At 42.0% G+C, this 23495-nt stretch overlaps 66 pseudogenes; all 66 read right to left on the bottom strand.

Moving 5' to 3' along the window:
* Positions 1-27: 27 nt before the first annotated feature.
* Positions 28-146, bottom strand: LOC134585009 (5S ribosomal RNA; annotated as a pseudogene).
* Positions 147-705: 559 nt separating this feature from the next.
* LOC134585092 (5S ribosomal RNA) lies at positions 706-824 on the bottom strand (annotated as a pseudogene).
* Positions 825-958: 134 nt separating this feature from the next.
* On the bottom strand, positions 959-1077 carry LOC134584906 (5S ribosomal RNA; annotated as a pseudogene).
* A 134-nt stretch (positions 1078-1211) lies between these two features.
* On the bottom strand, positions 1212-1330 carry LOC134585010 (5S ribosomal RNA; annotated as a pseudogene).
* Positions 1331-1889: 559 nt separating this feature from the next.
* On the bottom strand, positions 1890-2008 carry LOC134585175 (5S ribosomal RNA; annotated as a pseudogene).
* A 134-nt stretch (positions 2009-2142) lies between these two features.
* LOC134584907 (5S ribosomal RNA) lies at positions 2143-2261 on the bottom strand (annotated as a pseudogene).
* Positions 2262-2395: 134 nt separating this feature from the next.
* LOC134585055 (5S ribosomal RNA) lies at positions 2396-2514 on the bottom strand (annotated as a pseudogene).
* A 134-nt stretch (positions 2515-2648) lies between these two features.
* Positions 2649-2767, bottom strand: LOC134585040 (5S ribosomal RNA; annotated as a pseudogene).
* A 134-nt stretch (positions 2768-2901) lies between these two features.
* On the bottom strand, positions 2902-3020 carry LOC134585250 (5S ribosomal RNA; annotated as a pseudogene).
* A 559-nt stretch (positions 3021-3579) lies between these two features.
* Positions 3580-3698, bottom strand: LOC134585139 (5S ribosomal RNA; annotated as a pseudogene).
* Positions 3699-4075: 377 nt separating this feature from the next.
* On the bottom strand, positions 4076-4194 carry LOC134585012 (5S ribosomal RNA; annotated as a pseudogene).
* A 559-nt stretch (positions 4195-4753) lies between these two features.
* Positions 4754-4872, bottom strand: LOC134585093 (5S ribosomal RNA; annotated as a pseudogene).
* A 134-nt stretch (positions 4873-5006) lies between these two features.
* LOC134584909 (5S ribosomal RNA) lies at positions 5007-5125 on the bottom strand (annotated as a pseudogene).
* Positions 5126-5259: 134 nt separating this feature from the next.
* On the bottom strand, positions 5260-5378 carry LOC134585013 (5S ribosomal RNA; annotated as a pseudogene).
* Positions 5379-5937: 559 nt separating this feature from the next.
* On the bottom strand, positions 5938-6056 carry LOC134585094 (5S ribosomal RNA; annotated as a pseudogene).
* Positions 6057-6190: 134 nt separating this feature from the next.
* Positions 6191-6309, bottom strand: LOC134584910 (5S ribosomal RNA; annotated as a pseudogene).
* A 134-nt stretch (positions 6310-6443) lies between these two features.
* Positions 6444-6562, bottom strand: LOC134585014 (5S ribosomal RNA; annotated as a pseudogene).
* Positions 6563-6787: 225 nt separating this feature from the next.
* Positions 6788-6906, bottom strand: LOC134585151 (5S ribosomal RNA; annotated as a pseudogene).
* Positions 6907-7283: 377 nt separating this feature from the next.
* Positions 7284-7402, bottom strand: LOC134585177 (5S ribosomal RNA; annotated as a pseudogene).
* A 134-nt stretch (positions 7403-7536) lies between these two features.
* Positions 7537-7655, bottom strand: LOC134585056 (5S ribosomal RNA; annotated as a pseudogene).
* A 134-nt stretch (positions 7656-7789) lies between these two features.
* LOC134585042 (5S ribosomal RNA) lies at positions 7790-7908 on the bottom strand (annotated as a pseudogene).
* Positions 7909-8042: 134 nt separating this feature from the next.
* On the bottom strand, positions 8043-8161 carry LOC134585234 (5S ribosomal RNA; annotated as a pseudogene).
* Positions 8162-8720: 559 nt separating this feature from the next.
* LOC134585096 (5S ribosomal RNA) lies at positions 8721-8839 on the bottom strand (annotated as a pseudogene).
* Positions 8840-8973: 134 nt separating this feature from the next.
* On the bottom strand, positions 8974-9092 carry LOC134584911 (5S ribosomal RNA; annotated as a pseudogene).
* A 134-nt stretch (positions 9093-9226) lies between these two features.
* Positions 9227-9345, bottom strand: LOC134585015 (5S ribosomal RNA; annotated as a pseudogene).
* A 559-nt stretch (positions 9346-9904) lies between these two features.
* Positions 9905-10023, bottom strand: LOC134584913 (5S ribosomal RNA; annotated as a pseudogene).
* A 134-nt stretch (positions 10024-10157) lies between these two features.
* LOC134585125 (5S ribosomal RNA) lies at positions 10158-10276 on the bottom strand (annotated as a pseudogene).
* A 134-nt stretch (positions 10277-10410) lies between these two features.
* On the bottom strand, positions 10411-10529 carry LOC134584926 (5S ribosomal RNA; annotated as a pseudogene).
* Positions 10530-10663: 134 nt separating this feature from the next.
* Positions 10664-10782, bottom strand: LOC134585260 (5S ribosomal RNA; annotated as a pseudogene).
* Positions 10783-10916: 134 nt separating this feature from the next.
* Positions 10917-11035, bottom strand: LOC134585157 (5S ribosomal RNA; annotated as a pseudogene).
* Positions 11036-11169: 134 nt separating this feature from the next.
* LOC134584927 (5S ribosomal RNA) lies at positions 11170-11288 on the bottom strand (annotated as a pseudogene).
* A 134-nt stretch (positions 11289-11422) lies between these two features.
* LOC134584969 (5S ribosomal RNA) lies at positions 11423-11541 on the bottom strand (annotated as a pseudogene).
* Positions 11542-11675: 134 nt separating this feature from the next.
* LOC134585126 (5S ribosomal RNA) lies at positions 11676-11794 on the bottom strand (annotated as a pseudogene).
* Positions 11795-12110: 316 nt separating this feature from the next.
* On the bottom strand, positions 12111-12229 carry LOC134584914 (5S ribosomal RNA; annotated as a pseudogene).
* A 135-nt stretch (positions 12230-12364) lies between these two features.
* LOC134584915 (5S ribosomal RNA) lies at positions 12365-12483 on the bottom strand (annotated as a pseudogene).
* A 225-nt stretch (positions 12484-12708) lies between these two features.
* LOC134585252 (5S ribosomal RNA) lies at positions 12709-12827 on the bottom strand (annotated as a pseudogene).
* Positions 12828-12961: 134 nt separating this feature from the next.
* On the bottom strand, positions 12962-13080 carry LOC134585083 (5S ribosomal RNA; annotated as a pseudogene).
* A 225-nt stretch (positions 13081-13305) lies between these two features.
* Positions 13306-13424, bottom strand: LOC134584956 (5S ribosomal RNA; annotated as a pseudogene).
* Positions 13425-13801: 377 nt separating this feature from the next.
* Positions 13802-13920, bottom strand: LOC134585016 (5S ribosomal RNA; annotated as a pseudogene).
* A 559-nt stretch (positions 13921-14479) lies between these two features.
* On the bottom strand, positions 14480-14598 carry LOC134585097 (5S ribosomal RNA; annotated as a pseudogene).
* Positions 14599-14732: 134 nt separating this feature from the next.
* On the bottom strand, positions 14733-14851 carry LOC134584916 (5S ribosomal RNA; annotated as a pseudogene).
* A 134-nt stretch (positions 14852-14985) lies between these two features.
* Positions 14986-15104, bottom strand: LOC134585017 (5S ribosomal RNA; annotated as a pseudogene).
* Positions 15105-15663: 559 nt separating this feature from the next.
* LOC134585176 (5S ribosomal RNA) lies at positions 15664-15782 on the bottom strand (annotated as a pseudogene).
* Positions 15783-15916: 134 nt separating this feature from the next.
* Positions 15917-16035, bottom strand: LOC134584917 (5S ribosomal RNA; annotated as a pseudogene).
* Positions 16036-16169: 134 nt separating this feature from the next.
* On the bottom strand, positions 16170-16288 carry LOC134585018 (5S ribosomal RNA; annotated as a pseudogene).
* Positions 16289-16513: 225 nt separating this feature from the next.
* On the bottom strand, positions 16514-16632 carry LOC134585152 (5S ribosomal RNA; annotated as a pseudogene).
* A 376-nt stretch (positions 16633-17008) lies between these two features.
* Positions 17009-17127, bottom strand: LOC134585188 (5S ribosomal RNA; annotated as a pseudogene).
* Positions 17128-17261: 134 nt separating this feature from the next.
* Positions 17262-17380, bottom strand: LOC134585057 (5S ribosomal RNA; annotated as a pseudogene).
* A 134-nt stretch (positions 17381-17514) lies between these two features.
* Positions 17515-17633, bottom strand: LOC134585043 (5S ribosomal RNA; annotated as a pseudogene).
* Positions 17634-17767: 134 nt separating this feature from the next.
* LOC134585218 (5S ribosomal RNA) lies at positions 17768-17886 on the bottom strand (annotated as a pseudogene).
* A 559-nt stretch (positions 17887-18445) lies between these two features.
* On the bottom strand, positions 18446-18564 carry LOC134585098 (5S ribosomal RNA; annotated as a pseudogene).
* Positions 18565-18698: 134 nt separating this feature from the next.
* On the bottom strand, positions 18699-18817 carry LOC134584918 (5S ribosomal RNA; annotated as a pseudogene).
* A 134-nt stretch (positions 18818-18951) lies between these two features.
* On the bottom strand, positions 18952-19070 carry LOC134585020 (5S ribosomal RNA; annotated as a pseudogene).
* A 559-nt stretch (positions 19071-19629) lies between these two features.
* Positions 19630-19748, bottom strand: LOC134584920 (5S ribosomal RNA; annotated as a pseudogene).
* A 134-nt stretch (positions 19749-19882) lies between these two features.
* On the bottom strand, positions 19883-20001 carry LOC134585241 (5S ribosomal RNA; annotated as a pseudogene).
* A 134-nt stretch (positions 20002-20135) lies between these two features.
* Positions 20136-20254, bottom strand: LOC134584928 (5S ribosomal RNA; annotated as a pseudogene).
* Positions 20255-20388: 134 nt separating this feature from the next.
* Positions 20389-20507, bottom strand: LOC134584970 (5S ribosomal RNA; annotated as a pseudogene).
* Positions 20508-20641: 134 nt separating this feature from the next.
* LOC134585276 (5S ribosomal RNA) lies at positions 20642-20760 on the bottom strand (annotated as a pseudogene).
* Positions 20761-20894: 134 nt separating this feature from the next.
* On the bottom strand, positions 20895-21013 carry LOC134584929 (5S ribosomal RNA; annotated as a pseudogene).
* Positions 21014-21147: 134 nt separating this feature from the next.
* On the bottom strand, positions 21148-21266 carry LOC134584971 (5S ribosomal RNA; annotated as a pseudogene).
* A 134-nt stretch (positions 21267-21400) lies between these two features.
* LOC134585095 (5S ribosomal RNA) lies at positions 21401-21519 on the bottom strand (annotated as a pseudogene).
* Positions 21520-21653: 134 nt separating this feature from the next.
* LOC134585107 (5S ribosomal RNA) lies at positions 21654-21772 on the bottom strand (annotated as a pseudogene).
* Positions 21773-21997: 225 nt separating this feature from the next.
* Positions 21998-22116, bottom strand: LOC134585045 (5S ribosomal RNA; annotated as a pseudogene).
* Positions 22117-22250: 134 nt separating this feature from the next.
* Positions 22251-22369, bottom strand: LOC134585247 (5S ribosomal RNA; annotated as a pseudogene).
* A 711-nt stretch (positions 22370-23080) lies between these two features.
* On the bottom strand, positions 23081-23199 carry LOC134585134 (5S ribosomal RNA; annotated as a pseudogene).
* A 134-nt stretch (positions 23200-23333) lies between these two features.
* Positions 23334-23452, bottom strand: LOC134585036 (5S ribosomal RNA; annotated as a pseudogene).
* Between the last annotated feature and the right edge of the window lie 43 nt (positions 23453-23495).

A 23495-nucleotide genomic window follows, 5' to 3' on the forward strand; every position in this document is an offset into this window, starting at 1 on the left:
TCATAATGCAAAAAATAAATAAACAAAAGCTTACGGCACCTGAGGTTCCTAGTTGGTCTCCCATACAAGTACTAACCAGGCCCGAGTCTGGATGGCTTCCGAGATCTGACGAGATCAGGCATTTTCAGACTGATATGGCCGTAAGTGAAACTAAGAGAATACGATCTCGCTAATGTTGGTAGAATATCAAACTCTGGTTGCGACAAAAGACAAGACGCTTCTGGATAGGGAAAAAAGTGGTCTGATTATGACATCATAATGCAAAAAAGAAATAAACAAAAGCTTACGGCACCTGAGGTTCCTAGTTTGTCTCCCATAGGGAAAAAAGTGGTCTGATTATGACATCAGAATGCAAAAAAGAAATAAACAAAAGCTTACGGCACCTGAGGTTCCTAGTTGGTCTCCCATACAAGTACTAACCAGGCCCGAGTCTGGATGGCTTCCGAGATCTGGCATTTTCAGACTGGTATGGCCGTAAGTGAAATTAAGAGAATGCGATCTCGCTAATGTTGGTAGAATATCAAACTCTGGTTACGACAAAAGACAAGACGCTTCTGGATAGGGAAAAAAGTGGTCTGATTATGACATCATAATGCAAAAAAGAAATAAACAAAAGCTAACGGCACCTGAGGTTCCTAGTTGGTCTCCCATAGGGAAAAAAGTGGTCTGATTATGACATCATAATGCAAAAAAGAAATAAACAAAAGCTTACGGCACCTGAGGTTCCTAGTTGGTCTCCCATACAAGTACTAACCAGGCCCGAGTCTGGATGGCTTCCGAGATCTGACGAGATCAGGCATTTTCAGACTGGTATGGACGTAAGTAAAATTAAGAGAATGCGATCTCGTTAATGTTGGTAGAATATCAAACTCTGGTTGCGACAAAAGACAAGATGCTTCTGGATAGGGAAAAAAGTGGTCTGATTATGACATCATAATGCAAAAAAGAAATAAACAAAAGCTTACGGCACCTGAGGTTCCTAGTTGGTCTCCCATACAAGTACTAACCAGGCCCGAGTCTGGATGGCTTCCGAGATCTGACGAGATCAGGCATTTTCAGACTGGTATGGCCGTAAGTGAAATTAAGAGAATGCGATCTCGCTAATGTTGGTAGAATATCAAACTCTGGTTGCGACAAAAGACAAGACGCTTCTGGATAGGGAAAAAAGTGGTCTGATTATGACATCATAATGCAAAAAATAAATAAACAAAAGCTTACGGCACCTGAGGTTCCTAGTTGGTCTCCCATACAAGTACTAACCAGGCCCGAGTCTGGATGGCTTCCGAGATCTGACGAGATCAGGCATTTTCAGACTGATATGGCCGTAAGTGAAACTAAGAGAATACGATCTCGCTAATGTTGGTAGAATATCAAACTCTGGTTGCGACAAAAGACAAGACGCTTCTGGATAGGGAAAAAAGTGGTCTGATTATGACATCATAATGCAAAAAAGAAATAAACAAAAGCTTACGGCACCTGAGGTTCCTAGTTTGTCTCCCATAGGGAAAAAAGTGGTCTGATTATGACATCAGAATGCAAAAAAGAAATAAACAAAAGCTTACGGCACCTGAGGTTCCTAGTTGGTCTCCCATACAAGTACTAACCAGGCCCGAGTCTGGATGGCTTCCGAGATCTGCCATTTTCAGACTGGTATGGCCGTAAGTGAATTTAAGAGAATGCGATCTCGCTAATGTTGGTAGAATATCAAACTCTGGTTACGACAAAAGACAAGACGCTTCTGGATAGGGAAAAAAGTGGTCTGATTATGACATCATAATGCAAAAAAGAAATAAACAAAAGCTTACGGCACCTGAGGTTCCTAGTTGGTCTCCCATAGGGAAAAAAGTGGTCTGATTATGACATCATAATGCAAAAAAGAAATAAACAAAAGCTTACGGCACCTGAGGTTCCTAGTTGGTCTCCCATACAAGTACTAACCAGGCCCGAGTCTGGATGGCTTCCGAGATCTGACGAGATCAGGCATTTTCAGACTGGTAAGGACGTAAGTAAAATTAAGAGAATGCGATCTCGTTAATGTTGGTAGAATATCAAACTCTGGTTGCGACAAAAGACAAGATGCTTCTGGATAGGGAAAAAAGTGGTCTGATTATGACATCATAATGCAAAAAAGAAATAAACAAAAGCTTACGGCACCTGAGGTTCCTAGTTGGTCTCCCATACAAGTACTAACCAGGCCCGAGTCTGGATGGCTTCCGAGATCTGACGAGATCAGGCATTTTCAGACTGGTATGGCCGTAAGTGAAATTAAGAGAATGCGATCTCGCTAATGTTGGTAGAATATCAAACTCTGGTTGCGACAAAAGACAAGACGCTTCTGGATAGGGAAAAAAGTGGTCTGATTATGACATCATAATGCAAAAAAGAAATAAACAAAAGCTTACGGCACCTGAGGTTCCTAGTTGGTCTCCCATACAAGTACTAACCAGGACCGAGTCTGGATGGCTTCCGAGATCTGATGAGATCAGGCATTTTCAGACTGGTATGGCCGTAAGGGAAATTAAGAGAATGCGATCTCGCTAATGTTGGTAGAATATCAAACTCTGGTTGCGACAAAAGACAAGACGCTTCTGGATAGGGAAAAAAGTGGTCTGATTATGACATCATAATGCAAAAAAGAAATAAACAAAAGCTTACGGCACCTGAGGTTCCTAGTTGGTCTCCCATACAAGTACTAACCAGGCCCGAGTCTGGATGGGTTCCGAGATCTGACGAGATCAGGCATTTTCAGACTGGTATGGCCGTAAGTGAAATTAAGAGAATGCGATCTCGCTAATGTTGGTAGAATATCAAACTCTGGTTGCGACAAAAGACAAGACGCTTCTGGATAGGGAAAAAAGTGGTCTGATTATGACATCATAATGCAAAAAAGAAATAAACAAAAGCTTACGGCACCTGAGGTTCCTAGTTGGTCTCCCATACAAGTACTAACCAAGACCGAGTCTGGATGGCTTCCGAGATCTGAGAAGATCAGGCATTTTCAGACTGGTATGGCCGTAAGGGAAATTAAGAGAATGCGATCTCGCTAATGTTGGTAGAATATCAAACTCTGGTTGCGACAAAAGACAAGACGCTTCTGGATAGGGAAAAAAGTGGTCTGATTATGACATCATAATGCAAAAAAGAAATAAACAAAAGCTTACGGCACCTGAGGTTCCTAGTTTGTCTCCCATAGGGAAAAAAGTGGTCTGATTATGACATCAGAATGCAAAAAAGAAATAAACAAAAGCTTACGGCACCTGAGGTTCCTAGTTGGTCTCCCATACAAGTACTAACCAGGCCCGAGTCTGGATGGCTTCCGAGATCTGGCATTTTCAGACTGGTATGGCCGTAAGTGAAATTAAGAGAATGCGATCTCGCTAATGTTGGTAGAATATCAAACTCTGGTTACGACAAAAGACAAGACGCTTCTGGATAGGGAAAAAAGTGGTCTGATTATGACATCATAATGCAAAAAAGAAATAAACAAAAGCTTACGGCACCTGAGGTTCCTAGTTGGTCTCCCATAGGGAAAAAAGTGGTCTGATTATGACATCATAATGCAAAAAAGAAATAAACAAAAGCTTACGGCACCTGAGGTTCCTAGTTGGTCTCCCATACAAGTACTAACCAGGCCCGAGTCTGGATGGCTTCCGAGATCTGACGAGATCAGGCATTTTCAGACTGGTATGGACGTAAATAAAATTAAGAGAATGCGATCTCGTTAATGTTGGTAGAATATCAAACTCTGGTTGCGACAAAAGACAAGATGCTTCTGGATAGGGAAAAAAGTGGTCTGATTATGACATCATAATGCAAAAAAGAAATAAACAAAAGCTTACGGCACCTGAGGTTCCTAGTTGGTCTCCCATACAAGTACTAACCAGGCCCGAGTCTGGATGGCTTCCGAGATCTGGCATTTTCAGACTGGTATGGCCGTAAGTGAAATTAAGAGAATGCGATCTCGCTAATGTTGGTAGAATATCAAACTCTGGTTGCGACAAAAGACAAGACGCTTCTGGATAGGGAAAAAAGTGGTCTGATTATGACATCATAATGCAAAAAATAAATAAACAAAAGCTTACGGCACCTGAGGTTCCTAGTTGGTCTCCCATACAAGTACTAACCAGGCCCGAGTCTGGATGGCTTCCGAGATCTGACGAGATCAGGCATTTTCAGACTGATATGGCCGTAAGTGAAACTAAGAGAATACGATCTCGCTAATGTTGGTAGAATATCAAACTCTGGTTGCGACAAAAGACAAGACGCTTCTGGATAGGGAAAAAAGTGGTCTGATTATGACATCATAATGCAAAAAAGAAATAAACAAAAGCTTACGGCACCTGAGGTTCCTAGTTTGTCTCCCATAGGGAAAAAAGTGGTCTGATTATGACATCAGAATGCAAAAAAGAAATAAACAAAAGCTTACGGCACCTGAGGTTCCTAGTTGGTCTCCCATACAAGTACTAACCAGGCCCGAGTCTGGATGGCTTCCGAGATCTGGCATTTTCAGACTGGTATGGCCGTAAGTGAAATTAAGAGAATGCGATCTCGCTAATGTTGGTAGAATATCAAACTCTGGTTACGACAAAAGACAAGACGCTTCTGGATAGGGAAAAAAGTGGTCTGATTATGACATCATAATGCAAAAAAGAAATAAACAAAAGCTTACGGCACCTGAGGTTCCTAGTTGGTCTCCCATAGGGAAAAAAGTGGTCTGATTATGACATCATAATGCAAAAAAGAAATAAACAAAAGCTTACGGCACCTGAGGTTCCTAGTTGGTCTCCCATACAAGTACTAACCAGGCCCGAGTCTGGATGGCTTCCGAGATCTGACGAGATCAGGCATTTTCAGACTGGTATGGACGTAAGTAAAATTAAGAGAATGCGATCTCGTTAATGTTGGTAGAATATCAAACTCTGGTTGCGACAAAAGACAAGATGCTTCTGGATAGGGAAAAAAGTGGTCTGATTATGACATCATAATGCAAAAAAGAAATAAACAAAAGCTTACGGCACCTGAGGTTCCTAGTTGGTCTCCCATACAAGTACTAACCAGGCCCGAGTCTGGATGGCTTCCGAGATCTGACGAGATCAGGCATTTTCAGACTGGTATGGCCGTAAGTGAAATTAAGAGAATGCGATCTCGCTAATGTTGGTAGAATATCAAACTCTGGTTGCGACAAAAGACAAGACGCTTCTGGATAGGGAAAAAAGTGGTCTGATTATGACATCATAATGCAAAAAATAAATAAACAAAAGCTTACGGCACCTGAGGTTCCTAGTTGGTCTCCCATACAAGTACTAACCAGGCCCGAGTCTGGATGGCTTCCGAGATCTGACGAGATCAGGCATTTTCAGACTGATATGGCCGTAAGTGAAACTAAGAGAATACGATCTCGCTAATGTTGGTAGAATATCAAACTCTGGTTGCGACAAAAGACAAGACGCTTCTGGATAGGGAAAAAAGTGGTCTGATTATGACATCATAATGCAAAAAAGAAATAAACAAAAGCTTACGGCACCTGAGGTTCCTAGTTTGTCTCCCATAGGGAAAAAAGTGGTCTGATTATGACATCAGAATGCAAAAAAGAAATAAACAAAAGCTTACGGCACCTGAGGTTCCTAGTTGGTCTCCCATACAAGTACTAACCAGGCCCGAGTCTGGATGGCTTCCGAGATCTGGCATTTTCAGACTGGTATGGCCGTAAGTGAAATTAAGAGAATGCGATCTCGCTAATGTTGGTAGAATATCAAACTCTGGTTACGACAAAAGACAAGACGCTTCTGGATAGGGAAAAAAGTGGTCTGATTATGACATCATAATGCAAAAAAGAAATAAACAAAAGCTTACGGCACCTGAGGTTCCTAGTTGGTCTCCCATAGGGAAAAAAGTGGTCTGATTATGACATCATAATGCAAAAAAGAAATAAACAAAAGCTTACGGCACCTGAGGTTCCTAGTTGGTCTCCCATACAAGTACTAACCAGGCCCGAGTCTGGATGGCTTCCGAGATCTGACGAGATCAGGCATTTTCAGACTGGTATGGACGTAAGTAAAATTAAGAGAATGCGATCTCGTTAATGTTGGTAGAATATCAAACTCTGGTTGCGACAAAAGACAAGATGCTTCTGGATAGGGAAAAAAGTGGTCTGATTATGACATCATAATGCAAAAAAGAAATAAACAAAAGCTTACGGCACCTGAGGTTCCTAGTTGGTCTCCCATACAAGTACTAACCAGGCCCGAGTCTGGATGGCTTCCGAGATCTGACGAGATCAGGCATTTTCAGACTGGTATGGCCGTAAGTGAAATTAAGAGAATGCGATCTCGCTAATGTTGGTAGAATATCAAACTCTGGTTGCGACAAAAGACAAGACGCTTCTGGATAGGGAAAAAAGTGGTCTGATTATGACATCATAATGCAAAAAATAAATAAACAAAAGCTTACGGCACCTGAGGTTCCTAGTTGGTCTCCCATACAAGTACTAACCAGGCCCGAGTCTGGATGGCTTCCGAGATCTGACGAGATCAGGCATTTTCAGACTGATATGGCCGTAAGTGAAACTAAGAGAATACGATCTCGCTAATGTTGGTAGAATATCAAACTCTGGTTGCGACAAAAGACAAGACGCTTCTGGATAGGGAAAAAAGTGGTCTGATTATGACATCATAATGCAAAAAAGAAATAAACAAAAGCTTACGGCACCTGAGGTTCCTAGTTGGTCTCCCATAGGGAAAAAAGTGGTCTGATTATGACATCATAATGCAAAAAAGAAATAAACAAAAGCTTACGGCACCTGAGGTTCCTAGTTGGTCTCCCATACAAGTACTAACCAGGCCTGAGTCTGGATGGCTTCCGAGATCTGACGAGATCAGGCATTTTCAGACTGGTATAGCCGTAAGTGAAATTAAGAGAATGCGATCTCGCTAATGTTGGTAGAATATCAAACTCTGGTTGCGACAAAAGACAAGACGCTTCTAGATAGGGAAAAAAGTGGTCTGATTATGACATCATAGTGCAAAAAAGAAATAAACAAAAGCTTACGGCACCTGAGGTTCCTAGTTGGTCTCCCATACAAGTACTAACCAGGCCAGAGTCTGGATGGCTACCGAGATCTGGCATTTTCAGACTGGTATGGCCGTAAGTGAAATTAAGAGAATGCGATCTCGCTAATGTTGGTAGAATATCAAACTCTGGTTGCGACAAAAGACAAGACGCTTCTGGATAGGGAAAAAAGTGGTCTGATTATGACATCATAATGCAAAAAAGAAATAAACAAAAGCTTACGGCACCTGAGGTTCCTAGTTGGTCTCCCATACAAGTACTAACCAGGCCCGAGACTGGATGGCTTCCGAGATCTGACGAGATCAGGCATTTTCAGACTGGTATGGCCGTAAGCGAAATTAAGAGAATGCGATCTCGCTAATGTTGGTAGAATATCAAACTCTGGTTGCGACAAAAGACAAGACGCTTCTGGATAGGGAAAAAAGTGGTCTGATTATGACATCATAATGCAAAAAAGAAATAAACAAAAGCTTACGGCACCTGAGGTTCCTAGTTGGTCTCCCATACAAGTACTAACCAGGACCGAGTCTGGATGGCTTCCGAGATCTGATGAGATCAGGCATTTTCAGACTGGTATGGCCGTAAGGGAAATTAAGAGAATGCGATCTCGCTAATGTTGGTAGAATATCAAACTCTGGTTGCGACAAAAGACAAGACGCTTCTGGATAGGGAAAAAAGTGGTCTGATTATGACATCATAATGCAAAAAAGAAATAAACAAAAGCTTACGGCACCTGAGGTTCCTAGTTGGTCTCCCATACAAGTACTAACCAGGCCCGAGTCTGGATGGGTTCCGAGATCTGACGAGATCAGGCATTTTCAGACTGGTATGGCCGTAAGTGAAATTAAGAGAATGCGATCTCGCTAATGTTGGTAGAATATCAAACTCTGGTTGCGACAAAAGACAAGACGCTTCTGGATAGGGAAAAAAGTGGTCTGATTATGACATCATAATGCAAAAAAGAAATAAACAAAAGCTTACGGCACCTGAGGTTCCTAGTTGGTCTCCCATACAAGTACTAACCAGGACCGAGTCTGGATGGCTTCCGAGATCTGAGAAGATCAGGCATTTTCAGACTGGTATGGCCGTAAGGGAAATTAAGAGAATGCGATCTCGCTAATGTTGGTAGAATATCAAACTCTGGTTGCGACAAAAGACAAGACGCTTCTGGATAGGGAAAAAAGTGGTCTGATTATGACATCATAATGCAAAAAAGAAATAAACAAAAGCTTACGGCACCTGAGGTTCCTAGTTTGTCTCCCATAGGGAAAAAAGTGGTCTGATTATGACATCAGAATGCAAAAAAGAAATAAACAAAAGCTTACGGCACCTGAGGTTCCTAGTTGGTCTCCCATACAAGTACTAACCAGGCCCGAGTCTGGATGGCTTCCGAGATCTGGCATTTTCAGACTGGTATGGCCGTAAGTGAAATTAAGAGAATGCGATCTCGCTAATGTTGGTAGAATATCAAACTCTGGTTACGACAAAAGACAAGACGCTTCTGGATAGGGAAAAAAGTGGTCTGATTATGACATCATAATGCAAAAAAGAAATAAACAAAAGCTTACGGCACCTGAGGTTCCTAGTTGGTCTCCCATAGGGAAAAAAGTGGTCTGATTATGACATCATAATGCAAAAAAGAAATAAACAAAAGCTTACGGCACCTGAGGTTCCTAGTTGGTCTCCCATACAAGTACTAACCAGGCCCGAGTCTGGATGGCTTCCGAGATCTGACGAGATCAGGCATTTTCAGACTGGTATGGACGTAAGTAAAATTAAGAGAATGCGATCTCGTTAATGTTGGTAGAATATCAAACTCTGGTTGCGACAAAAGACAAGATGCTTCTGGATAGGGAAAAAAGTGGTCTGATTATGACATCATAATGCAAAAAAGAAATAAACAAAAGCTTACGGCACCTGAGGTTCCTAGTTGGTCTCCCATACAAGTACTAACCAGGCCCGAGTCTGGATGGCTTCCGAGATCTGACGAGATCAGGCATTTTCAGACTGGTATGGCCGTAAGTGAAATTAAGAGAATGCGATCTCGCTAATGTTGGTAGAATATCAAACTCTGGTTGCGACAAAAGACAAGACGCTTCTGGATAGGGAAAAAAGTGGTCTGATTATGACATCATAATGCAAAAAATAAATAAACAAAAGCTTACGGCACCTGAGGTTCCTAGTTGGTCTCCCATACAAGTACTAACCAGGCCCGAGTCTGGATGGCTTCCGAGATCTGACGAGATCAGGCATTTTCAGACTGATATGGCCGTAAGTGAAACTAAGAGAATACGATCTCGCTAATGTTGGTAGAATATCAAACTCTGGTTGCGACAAAAGACAAGACGCTTCTGGATAGGGAAAAAAGTGGTCTGATTATGACATCATAATGCAAAAAAGAAATAAACAAAAGCTTACGGCACCTGAGGTTCCTAGTTGGTCTCCCATAGGGAAAAAAGTGGTCTGATTATGACATCAGAATGCAAAAAAGAAATAAACAAAAGCTTACGGCACCTGAGGTTCCTAGTTGGTCTCCCATACAAGTACTAACCAGGCCCGAGTCTGGATGGCTTCCGAGATCTGGCATTTTCAGACTGGTATGGCCGTAAGTGAAATTAAGAGAATGCGATCTCGCTAATGTTGGTAGAATATCAAACTCTGGTTACGACAAAAGACAAGACGCTTCTGGATAGGGAAAAAAGTGGTCTGATTATGACATCATAATGCAAAAAAGAAATAAACAAAAGCTTACGGTACCTGAGGTTCCTAGTTGGTCTCCCATAGGGAAAAAAGTGGTCTGATTATGACATCATAATGCAAAAAAGAAATAAACAAAAGCTTACGGCACCTGAGGTTCCTAGTTGGTCTCCCATACAAGTACTAACCAGGCCCGAGTCTGGATGGCTTCCGAGATCTGACGAGATCAGGCATTTTCAGACTGGTATGGCCGTAAGTGAAATTAAGAGAATGCGATCTCGCTAATGTTGGTAGAATATCAAACTCTGGTTGCGACAAAAGACAAGACGCTTCTGGATAGGGAAAAAAGTGGTCTGATTATGACATCATAATGCAAAAAAGAAATAAACAAAAGCTTACGGCACCTGAGGTTCCTAGTTGGTCTCCCATACAAGTACTAACCAGGCCCAAGTCTGGATGGCTTCCGAGATCTGACGAGATCAGGCATTTTCAGACTGGTATGGCCGTAAGCTAAATTAAGAGAATGCGATCTCGCTAATGTTGGTAGAATATCAAACTCTGGTTGCGACAAAAGACAAGACGCTTCTGGATAGGGAAAAAAGTGGTCTGATTATGACATCATAATGCAAAAAAGAAATAAACAAAAGCTTACGGCACCTGAGGTTCCTAGTTGGTCTCCCATACAAGTACTAACCAGGCCCGAGTCTGGATGGCTTCCGAGATCTGACGAGATCAGGCATTTTCAGACCGGTATGGCCGTAAGAGAAATTAAGAGAATGCCATCTCGCTAATGTTGGTAGAATATCAAACTCTGGTTGCGACAAAAGACAAGATGCTTCTGGATAGGGAAAAAAGTGGTCTGATTATGACATCATAATGCAAAAAAGAAAAAAACAAAAGCTCACGGCACCTGAGGTTCCTAGTTGGTCTCCCATACAAGTACTAACCAGGCCCGAGTCTGGATGGCTTCTGAGATCTGACGAGATCAGGCATTTTCAGACTGGTATGGCCGTAAGTGAAATTAAGAGAATGCGATCTCGCTAATGTTGGTAGAATATCAAACTCTGGTTGCGACAAAAGACAAGACGCTTCTGGATAGGGAAAAAAGTGGTCTGATTATGACATCATAATGCAAAAAAGAAATAAACAAAAGCTTACGGCACCTGAGGTTCCTAGTTGGTCTCCCATACAAGTACTAACCAGGCCCAAGTCTGGACGGCTTCCGAGATCTGACGAGATCAGGCATTTTCAGACTGGTATGGCAGTAAGCTAAATTAAGAGAATGCGATCTCGCTAATGTTGGTAGAATATCAAACTCTGGTTGCGACAAAAGACAAGACGCTTCTGGATAGGGAAAAAAGTGGTCTGATTATGACATCATAATGCAAAAAAGAAATAAACAAAAGCTTACGGCACCTGAGGTTCCTAGTTGGTCTCCCATACAAGTACTAACCAGGCCCGAGTCTGGATGGCTTCCGAGATCTGACGAGATCAGGCATTTTCAGACCGGTATGGCCGTAAGAGAAATTAAGAGAATGCCATCTCGCTAATGTTGGTAGAATATCAAACTCTGGTTGCGACAAAAGACAAGATGCTTCTGGATAGGGAAAAAAGTGGTCTGATTATGACATCATAATGCAAAAAAGAAATAAACAAAAGCTCACGGCACCTGAGGTTCCTAGTTGGTCTCCCATACAAGTACTAACCAGGCCCGAGTCTGGATGGCTTCCGAGATCTGACGAGATCAGGCATTTTCAGACTGGTATGGCCGTAAGTGAAATTAAGAGAATGCGATCTCGCTAATGTTGGTAGAATATCAAACTCTGGTTGCGACAAAAGACAAGACGCTTCTGGATAGGGAAAAAAATGGTCTGATTATGACATCATAATGCAAAAAAGAAATAAACAAAAGCTCACGGCACCTGAGGTTCCTAGTTGGTCTCCCATACAAGTAATAACCAGGCCCAAGTCTGGATGGCTTCCGAGATCTGACGAGATCAGGCATTTTCAGACTGGTATGGCCGTAAGTGAAATTAAGAGAATGCGATCTCGCTAATGTTGGTAGAATATCAAACTCTGGTTGCAACAAAAGACGAGACGCTTCTGGATAGGGAAAAAAGTGGTCTGATTATGACATCATAATGCAAACAAGAAATAAACAAAAGCTTACGGCACCTGAGGTTCCTAGTTGGTCTCCCATAGGGAAAAAAGTGGTCTGATTATGACATCATAATGCAAAAAAGAAATAAACAAAAGCTTACGGCACCTGAGGTTCCTAGTTGGTCTCCCATAGGGAAAAAAGTGGTCTGATTATGACATCATAATGCAAAAAAGAAATAAACAAAAGCTTACGGCACCTGAGGTTCCTAGTTGGTCTCCCATACAAGTACTAACCAGGCCCGAGTCTGGATGGCTTCCGAGATCTGACGAGATCAGGCATTTTCAGACTGGTATGGCCGTAAGTGAAATTAAGAGAATGCGATCTCGCTAATGTTGGTAGAATATCAAACTCTGGTTGCGACAAAAGACAAGACGCTTCTGGATAGGGAAAAAAAGTGGTCTGATTATGACATCATAATGCAAAAAAGAAATAAACAAAAGCTTACGGCACCTGAGGTTCCTAGTTGGTCTCCCATACAAGTACTAACCAGGCCCGAGTCTGGATGGCTTCCGAGATCTGACGAGATCAGGCATTTTCAGACTGGTATGGCCGTAAGTGAAATTACGAGAATGCGATCTCGCTAATGTTGGTAGAATATCAAACTCTGGTTGCGACAAAAGACAAGACGCTTCTGGATAGGAAAAAAAGTGGTCTGATTATGACATCATAATGCAAAAAAGAAATAAACAAAAGCTTACGGCACCTGAGGTTCCTAGTTGGTCTCCCATAGGGAAAAAAGTGGTCTGATTATGACATCATAATGCAAAAAAGAAATAAAAAAAAGCTTACGTCACCTGAGGTTCCTAGTTGGTCTCCCATACAAGTACTAACCAGGCCCAAGTCTGGATGGCTTCCGAGATCTGACGAGATCAGGCATTTTGAAACTGGTATGGCTGTAAGTGAAATTAAGAGAATGCGATCTCGCTAATGTTGGTAGAATATCAAACTCTGGTTGCGACAAAAGACAAGACGCTTCTGGATAGGGAAAAAAGTGGTCTGATTATGACATCATAATGCAAAAAAGAAATAAACAAAAGCTTACGGCACCTGAGGTTCCTAGTTGGTCTCCCATACAAGTACTAACCAGGCCCAAGTCTGGATGGCTTCCGAGATCTGACGAGATCAGGCATTTTCAGACTGGTATGGCCGTAAGTGAAATTAAGAGAATGCGATCTCGCTAATGTTGGTAGAATATCAAACTCTGGTTGCTACAAAAGACAAGACGCTTCTGGATAGGGAAAAAAGTGGTCTGATTATGACATCATAATGCAAAAAAGAAATAAACAAAAGCTTACGGCACCTGAGGTTCCTAGTTGGTCTCCCATAGGGAAAAAAGTGGTCTGATTATGACATCATAATGCAAAAAAGAAATAAACGAAAGCTTACGTCACCTGAGGTTCCTAGTTGGTCTCCCATACAAGTACTAACCAGGCCCGAGTCTGGATGGCTTCCGAGATCTGACGAGATCAGGCATTTTCAGACTGGTATGGACGTAAGTAAAATTAAGAGAATGCGATCTCGTTAATGTTGGTAGAATATCAAACTCTGGTTGCGACAAAAGACAAGATGCTTCTGGATAGGGAAAAAAGTGGTCTGATTATGACATCATAATGCAAAAAAGAAATAAACAAAAGCTTACGGCACCTGAGGTTCCTAGTTGGTCTCCCATACAAGTACTAACCAGGCCCGAGTCTGGATGGCTTCCGAGATCTGGCATTTTCAGACTGGTATGGCCGTAAGTGAAATTAAGAGAATGCGATCTCGCTAATGTTGGTAGAATATCAAACTCTGGTTGCGACAAAAGACAAGACGCTTCTGGATAGGGAAAAAAGTGGTCTGATTATGACATCATAATGCAAAAAATAAATAAACAAAAGCTTACGGCACCTGAGGTTCCTAGTTGGTCTCCCATACAAGTACTAACCAGGCCCGAGTCTGGATGGCTTCCGAGATCTGACGAGATCAGGCATTTTCAGACTGATATGGCCGTAAGTGAAACTAAGAGAATACGATCTCGCTAATGTTGGTAGAATATCAAACTCTGGTTGCGACAAAAGACAAGACGCTTCTGGATAGGGAAAAAAGTGGTCTGATTATGACATCATAATGCAAAAAAGAAATAAACAAAAGCTTACGGCACCTGAGGTTCCTAGTTTGTCTCCCATAGGGAAAAAAGTGGTCTGATTATGACATCAGAATGCAAAAAAGAAATAAACAAAAGCTTACGGCACCTGAGGTTCCTAGTTGGTCTCCCATACAAGTACTAACCAGGCCCGAGTCTGGATGGCTTCCGAGATCTGGCATTTTCAGACTGGTATGGCCGTAAGTGAAATTAAGAGAATGCGATCTCGCTAATGTTGGTAGAATATCAAACTCTGGTTACGACAAAAGACAAGACGCTTCTGGATAGGGAAAAAAGTGGTCTGATTATGACATCATAATGCAAAAAAGAAATAAACAAAAGCTAACGGCACCTGAGGTTCCTAGTTGGTCTCCCATAGGGAAAAAAGTGGTCTGATTATGACATCATAATGCAAAAAAGAAATAAACAAAAGCTTACGGCACCTGAGGTTCCTAGTTGGTCTCCCATACAAGTACTAACCAGGCCCGAGTCTGGATGGCTTCCGAGATCTGACGAGATCAGGCATTTTCAGACTGGTATGGACGTAAGTAAAATTAAGAGAATGCGATCTCGTTAATGTTGGTAGAATATCAAACTCTGGTTGCGACAAAAGACAAGATGCTTCTGGATAGGGAAAAAAGTGGTCTGATTATGACATCATAATGCAAAAAAGAAATAAACAAAAGCTTACGGCACCTGAGGTTCCTAGTTGGTCTCCCATACAAGTACTAACCAGGCCCGAGTCTGGATGGCTTCCGAGATCTGACGAGATCAGGCATTTTCAGACTGGTATGGCCGTAAGTGAAATTAAGAGAATGCGATCTCGCTAATGTTGGTAGAATATCAAACTCTGGTTGCGACAAAAGACAAGACGCTTCTGGATAGGGAAAAAAGTGGTCTGATTATGACATCATAATGCAAAAAATAAATAAACAAAAGCTTACGGCACCTGAGGTTCCTAGTTGGTCTCCCATACAAGTACTAACCAGGCCCGAGTCTGGATGGCTTCCGAGATCTGACGAGATCAGGCATTTTCAGACTGATATGGCCGTAAGTGAAACTAAGAGAATACGATCTCGCTAATGTTGGTAGAATATCAAACTCTGGTTGCGACAAAAGACAAGACGCTTCTGGATAGGGAAAAAAGTGGTCTGATTATGACATCATAATGCAAAAAAGAAATAAACAAAAGCTTACGGCACCTGAGGTTCCTAGTTTGTCTCCCATAGGGAAAAAAGTGGTCTGATTATGACATCAGAATGCAAAAAAGAAATAAACAAAAGCTTACGGCACCTGAGGTTCCTAGTTGGTCTCCCATACAAGTACTAACCAGGCCCGAGTCTGGATGGCTTCCGAGATCTGCCATTTTCAGACTGGTATGGCCGTAAGTGAATTTAAGAGAATGCGATCTCGCTAATGTTGGTAGAATATCAAACTCTGGTTACGACAAAAGACAAGACGCTTCTGGATAGGGAAAAAAGTGGTCTGATTATGACATCATAATGCAAAAAAGAAATAAACAAAAGCTTACGGCACCTGAGGTTCCTAGTTGGTCTCCCATAGGGAAAAAAGTGGTCTGATTATGACATCATAATGCAAAAAAGAAATAAACAAAAGCTTACGGCACCTGAGGTTCCTAGTTGGTCTCCCATACAAGTACTAACCAGGCCCGAGTCTGGATGGCTTCCGAGATCTGACGAGATCAGGCATTTTCAGACTGGTAAGGACGTAAGTAAAATTAAGAGAATGCGATCTCGTTAATGTTGGTAGAATATCAAACTCTGGTTGCGACAAAAGACAAGATGCTTCTGGATAGGGAAAAAAGTGGTCTGATTATGACATCATAATGCAAAAAAGAAATAAACAAAAGCTTACGGCACCTGAGGTTCCTAGTTGGTCTCCCATACAAGTACTAACCAGGCCCGAGTCTGGATGGCTTCCGAGATCTGACGAGATCAGGCATTTTCAGACTGGTATGGCCGTAAGTGAAATTAAGAGAATGCGATCTCGCTAATGTTGGTAGAATATCAAACTCTGGTTGCGACAAAAGACAAGACGCTTCTGGATAGGGAAAAAAGTGGTCTGATTATGACATCATAATGCAAAAAATAAATAAACAAAAGCTTACGGCACCTGAGGTTCCTAGTTGGTCTCCCATACAAGTACTAACCAGGCCCGAGTCTGGATGGCTTCCGAGATCTGACGAGATCAGGCATTTTCAGACTGATATGGCCGTAAGTGAAACTAAGAGAATACGATCTCGCTAATGTTGGTAGAATATCAAACTCTGGTTGCGACAAAAGACAAGACGCTTCTGGATAGGGAAAAAAGTGGTCTGATTATGACATCATAATGCAAAAAAGAAATAAACAAAAGCTTACGGCACCTGAGGTTCCTAGTTGGTCTCCCATAGGGAAAAAAGTGGTCTGATTATGACATCATAATGCAAAAAAGAAATAAACAAAAGCTTACGGCACCTGAGGTTCCTAGTTGGTCTCCCATACAAGTACTAACCAGGCCTGAGTCTGGATGGCTTCCGAGATCTGACGAGATCAGGCATTTTCAGACTGGTATAGCCGTAAGTGAAATAAGAGAATGCGATCTCGCTAATGTTGGTAGAATATCAAACTCTGGTTGCGACAAAAGACAAGACGCTTCTAGATAGGGAAAAAAGTGGTCTGATTATGACATCATAGTGCAAAAAAGAAATAAACAAAAGCTTACGGCACCTGAGGTTCCTAGTTGGTCTCCCATACAAGTACTAACCAGGCCAGAGTCTGGATGGCTACCGAGATCTGGCATTTTCAGACTGGTATGGCCGTAAGTGAAATTAAGAGAATGCGATCTCGCTAATGTTGGTAGAATATCAAACTCTGGTTGCGACAAAAGACAAGACGCTTCTGGATAGGGAAAAAAGTGGTCTGATTATGACATCATAATGCAAAAAAGAAATAAACAAAAGCTTACGGCACCTGAGGTTCCTAGTTGGTCTCCCATACAAGTACTAACCAGGCCCGAGACTGGATGGCTTCCGAGATCTGACGAGATCAGGCATTTTCAGACTGGTATGGCCGTAAGCGAAATTAAGAGAATGCGATCTCGCTAATGTTGGTAGAATATCAAACTCTGGTTGCGACAAAAGACAAGACGCTTCTGGATAGGGAAAAAAGTGGTCTGATTATGACATCATAATGCAAAAAAGAAATAAACAAAAGCTTACGGCACCTGAGGTTCCTAGTTGGTCTCCCATACAAGTACTAACCAGGACCGAGTCTGGATGGCTTCCGAGATCTGATGAGATCAGGCATTTTCAGACTGGTATGGCCGTAAGGGAAATTAAGAGAATGCGATCTCGCTAATGTTGGTAGAATATCAAACTCTGGTTGCGACAAAAGACAAGACGCTTCTGGATAGGGAAAAAAGTGGTCTGATTATGACATCATAATGCAAAAAAGAAATAAACAAAAGCTTACGGCACCTGAGGTTCCTAGTTGGTCTCCCATACAAGTACTAACCAGGCCCGAGTCTGGATGGGTTCCGAGATCTGACGAGATCAGGCATTTTCAGACTGGTATGGCCGTAAGTGAAATTAAGAGAATGCGATCTCGCTAATGTTGGTAGAATATCAAACTCTGGTTGCGACAAAAGACAAGACGCTTCTGGATAGGGAAAAAAGTGGTCTGATTATGACATCATAATGCAAAAAAGAAATAAACAAAAGCTTACGGCACCTGAGGTTCCTAGTTGGTCTCCCATACAAGTACTAACCAGGACCGAGTCTGGATGGCTTCCGAGATCTGAGAAGATCAGGCATTTTCAGACTGGTATGGCCGTAAGAGAAATTAAGAGAATGCGATCTCGCTAATGTTGGTAGAATATCAAACTCTGGTTGCGACAAAAGACAAGACGCTTCTGGATAGGGAAAAAAGTGGTCTGATTATGACATCATAATGCAAAAAAGAAATAAACAAAAGCTTACGGCACCTGAGGTTCCTAGTTTGTCTCCCATAGGGAAAAAAGTGGTCTGATTATGACATCAGAATGCAAAAAAGAAATAAACAAAAGCTTACGGCACCTGAGGTTCCTAGTTGGTCTCCCATACAAGTACTAACCAGGCCCGAGTCTGGATGGCTTCCGAGATCTGGCATTTTCAGACTGGTATGGCCGTAAGTGAAATTAAGAGAATGCGATCTCGCTAATGTTGGTAGAATATCAAACTCTGGTTACGACAAAAGACAAGACGCTTCTGGATAGGGAAAAAAGTGGTCTGATTATGACATCATAATGCAAAAAAGAAATAAACAAAAGCTTACGGCACCTGAGGTTCCTAGTTGGTCTCCCATAGGGAAAAAAGTGGTCTGATTATGACATCATAATGCAAAAAAGAAATAAACAAAAGCTTACGGCACCTGAGGTTCCTAGTTGGTCTCCCATACAAGTACTAACCAGGCCCGAGTCTGGATGGCTTCCGAGATCTGACGAGATCAGGCATTTTCAGACTGGTATGGACGTAAGTAAAATTAAGAGAATGCGATCTCGTTAATGTTGGAAGAATATCAAACTCTGGTTGCGACAAAAGACAAGATGCTTCTGGATAGGGAAAAAAGTGGTCTGATTATGACATCATAATGCAAAAAAGAAATAAACAAAAGCTTACGGCACCTGAGGTTCCTAGTTGGTCTCCCATACAAGTACTAACCAGGCCCGAGTCTGGATGGCTTCCGAGATCTGACGAGATCAGGCATTTTCAGACTGGTATGGCCGTAAGTGAAATTAAGAGAATGCGATCTCGCTAATGTTGGTAGAATATCAAACTCTGGTTGCGACAAAAGACAAGACGCTTCTGGATAGGGAAAAAAGTGGTCTGATTATGACATCATAATGCAAAAAATAAATAAACAAAAGCTTACGGCACCTGAGGTTCCTAGTTGGTCTCCCATACAAGTACTAACCAGGCCCGAGTCTGGATGGCTTCCGAGATCTGACGAGATCAGGCATTTTCAGACTGATATGGCCGTAAGTGAAACTAAGAGAATACGATCTCGCTAATGTTGGTAGAATATCAAACTCTGGTTGCGACAAAAGACAAGACGCTTCTGGATAGGGAAAAAAGTGGTCTGATTATGACATCATAATGCAAAAAAGAAATAAACAAAAGCTTACGGCACCTGAGGTTCCTAGTTGGTCTCCCATAGGGAAAAAAGTGGTCTGATTATGACATCAGAATGCAAAAAAGAAATAAACAAAAGCTTACGGCACCTGAGGTTCCTAGTTGGTCTCCCATACAAGTACTAACCAGGCCCGAGTCTGGATGGCTTCCGAGATCTGGCATTTTCAGACTGGTATGGCCGTAAGTGAAATTAAGAGAATGCGATCTCGCTAATGTTGGTAGAATATCAAACTCTGGTTACGACAAAAGACAAGACGCTTCTGGATAGGGAAAAAAGTGGTCTGATTATGACATCATAATGCAAAAAAGAAATAAACAAAAGCTTACGGTACCTGAGGTTCCTAGTTGGTCTCCCATAGGGAAAAAAGTGGTCTGATTATGACATCATAATGCAAAAAAGAAATAAACAAAAGCTTACGGCACCTGAGGTTCCTAGTTGGTCTCCCATACAAGTACTAACCAGGCCCGAGTCTGGATGGCTTCCGAGATCTGACGAGATCAGGCATTTTCAGACTGGTATGGCCGTAAGTGAAATTAAGAGAATGCGATCTCGCTAATGTTGGTAGAATATCAAACTCTGGTTGCGACAAAAGACAAGACGCTTCTGGATAGGGAAAAAAGTGGTCTGATTATGACATCATAATGCAAAAAAGAAATAAACAAAAGCTTACGGCACCTGAGGTTCCTAGTTGGTCTCCCATACAAGTACTAACCAGGCCCAAGTCTGGATGGCTTCCGAGATCTGACGAGATCAGGCATTTTCAGACTGGTATGGCCGTAAGCTAAATTAAGAGAATGCGATCTCGCTAATGTTGGTAGAATATCAAACTCTGGTTGCGACAAAAGACAAGACGCTTCTGGATAGGGAAAAAAGTGGTCTGATTATGACATCATAATGCAAAAAAGAAATAAACAAAAGCTTACGGCACCTGAGGTTCCTAGTTGGTCTCCCATACAAGTACTAACCAGGCCCGAGTCTGGATGGCTTCCGAGATCTGACGAGATCAGGCATTTTCAGACCGGTATGGCCGTAAGAGAAATTAAGAGAATGCCATCTCGCTAATGTTGGTAGAATATCAAACTCTGGTTGCGACAAAAGACAAGATGCTTCTGGATAGGGAAAAAAGTGGTCTGATTATGACATCATAATGCAAAAAAGAAATAAACAAAAGCTCACGGCACCTGAGGTTCCTAGTTGGTCTCCCATACAAGTACTAACCAGGCCCGAGTCTGGATGGCTTCCGAGATCTGACGAGATCAGGCATTTTCAGACTGGTATGGCCGTAAGTGAAATTAAGAGAATGCGATCTCGCTAATGTTGGTAGAATATCAAACTCTGGTTGCGACAAAAGACAAGACGCTTCTGGATAGGGAAAAAAGTGGTCTGATTATGACATCATAATGCAAAAAAGAAATAAACAAAAGCTTACGGCACCTGAGGTTCCTAGTTGGTCTCCCATACAAGTACTAACCAGGCCCAAGTCTGGATGGCTTCCGAGATCTGACGAGATCAGGCATTTTCAGACTGGTATGGCCGTAAGCTAAATTAAGAGAATGCGATCTCGCTAATGTTGGTAGAATATCAAACTCTGGTTGCGACAAAAGACAAGACGCTTCTGGATAGGGAAAAAAGTGGTCTGATTATGACATCATAATGCAAAAAAGAAATAAACAAAAGCTTACGGCACCTGAGGTTCCTAGTTGGTCTCCCATACAAGTACTAACCAGGCCCGAGTCTGGATGGCTTCCGAGATCTGACGAGATCAGGCATTTTCAGACCGGTATGGCCGTAAGAGAAATTAAGAGAATGCCATCTCGCTAATGTTGGTAGAATATCAAACTCTGGTTGCGACAAAAGACAAGATGCTTCTGGATAGGGAAAAAAGTGGTCTGATTATGACATCATAATGCAAAAAAGAAATAAACAAAAGCTCACGGCACCTGAGGTTCCTAGTTGGTCTCCCATACAAGTACTAACCAGGCCCGAGTCTGGATGGCTTCCGAGATCTGACGAGATCAGGCATTTTCAGACTGGTATGGCCGTAAGTGAAATTAAGAGAATGCGATCTCGCTAATGTTGGTAGAATATCAAACTCTGGTTGCGACAAAAGACAAGACGCTTCTGGATAGGGAAAAAAGTGGTCTGATTATGACATCATAATGCAAAAAAGAAATAAACAAAAGCTTACGGCACCTGAGGTTCCTAGTTGGTCTCCCATACAAGTACTAACCAGGCCCAAGTCTGGATGGCTTCCGAGATCTGACGAGATCAGGCATTTTCAGACTGGTATGGCCGTAAGTGAAATTAAGAGAATGCGATCTCGCTAATGTTGGTAGAATATCAAACTCTGGTTGCTACAAAAGACAAGACGCTTCTGGATAGGGAAAAAAGTGGTCTGATTATGACATCATAATGCAAAAAAGAAATAAACAAAAGCTTACGGCACCTGAGGTTCCTAGTTGGTCTCCCATACAAGTACTAACCAGGCCCAAGTCTGGATGGCTTCCGAGATCTGACGAGATCAGGCATTTTCAGACTGGTATGGCCGTAAGTGAAATTAAGAGAATGCGATCTCGCTAATGTTGGTAGAATATCAAACTCTGGTTGCTACAAAAGACAAGACGCTTCTGGATAGGGAAAAAAGTGGTCTGATTATGACATCATAATGCAAAAAAGAAATAAACAAAAGCTTACGGCACCTGAGGTTCCTAGTTGGTCTCCCATAGGGAAAAAAGTGGTCTGATTATGACATCATAATGCAAAAAAGAAATAAACGAAAGCTTACGTCACCTGAGGTTCCTAGTTGGTCTCCCATACAAGTACTAACCAGGCCCAAGTCTGGATGGCTTCCGAGATCTGACGAGATCAGGCATTTTCAGACTGGTATGGCCGTAAGTGATATTAAGGGAATGCGATCTCGTTAATGTTGGTAGAATATCAAACTCTGGTTGCGACAAAAGACAAGATGCTTCTGGAAAGGGAAAAAAGTGGTCTGATTATGACATCATAATGCAAAAAAGAAATAAACAAAAGCTTACGGCACCTGAGGTTCCTAGTTGGTCTCCCATACAAGTACTAACCAGGACCGAGTCGTGATGGCTTCCGAGATCTGACGAGATCAGGCATTTTCAGACTGGTATGGCCGTAAGGGAAATTAAGAGAATGCAATCTCGCTAATGTTGGTAGAATATTAAACTCTGGTTGCGACAAAAGACAAGACGCTTCTGGATAGGGAAAAAAGTGGTCTGATTATGACATCATAATGCAAAAAAGAAATAAACAAAAGCTTACGGCACCTGAGGTTCCTAGTTGGTCTCCCATAGGGAAAAAAGTGGTCTGATTATGACATCATAATGCAAAAAAGAAATAAACAAAAGCTTACGGCACCTGAGGTTCCTAGTTGGTCTCCCATACAAGTACTAACCAGGCCCGAGTCTGGATGGCTTCCGAGATCTGGCATTTTCAGACTGGTATGGCCGTAAGTGAAATTAAGAAAATGCGATTTCGCTAATGTTGGTAGAATATCAAACTCTGGTTGCGACAAAAGACAAGACGCTTCTGGATAGGGAAAAAAGTGGTCTGATTATGACATCATAATGCAAAAAAGAAATAAACAAAATCTTACGGCACCTGAGGTTCCTAGTTGGTCTCCCATACAAGTACTAACCAGGCCCGACTCTGGATGGCTTCCGAGATCTGGCATTTTCAGACTGGTATGGCCGCAAGTGAAATTAAGAGAATGCGATCTCGCTAATGTTGGTAGAATATCAAACTCTGGTTGCGACAAAAGACAAGACGCTTCTGGATAGGGAAAAAAGTGGTCTGATTATGACATCATAATGCAAAAAAGAAATAAACAAAAGCTTACGGCACCTGAGGTTCCTAGTTGGTCTCCCATACAAGTACTAACCAGGCCCGAGTCTGGATGGCTTCCGAGATCTGACGAGATCAGGCATTTTCAGACTGGTATAGCCATTAGTGAAATTAAGAGAATGCGATCTCGCTAATGTTGGTAGAATATCAAACTCTGGTTGCGACAAAAGACAAGACGCTTCTGGATAGGGAAAAAAGTGGTCTGATTATGACATCATAATGCAAAAAAGAAATAAACAAAAGCTTACGGCACCTGAGGTTCCTAGTTGGTCTCCCATACAAGTACTAACCAGACCCGAGTCTGGATGGCTTCCGAGATCTGACGAGATCAGGCATTTTCAGACTGGTATGGCCGTAAGTGAAATTAAGAGAATGCGATCTCGCTAATGTTGGTAGAATATCT

Source organism: Pelobates fuscus, unplaced genomic scaffold (assembly GCF_036172605.1).
Source record: "Pelobates fuscus isolate aPelFus1 unplaced genomic scaffold, aPelFus1.pri scaffold_57, whole genome shotgun sequence".
Taxonomy (NCBI): domain Eukaryota; kingdom Metazoa; phylum Chordata; class Amphibia; order Anura; family Pelobatidae; genus Pelobates; species Pelobates fuscus.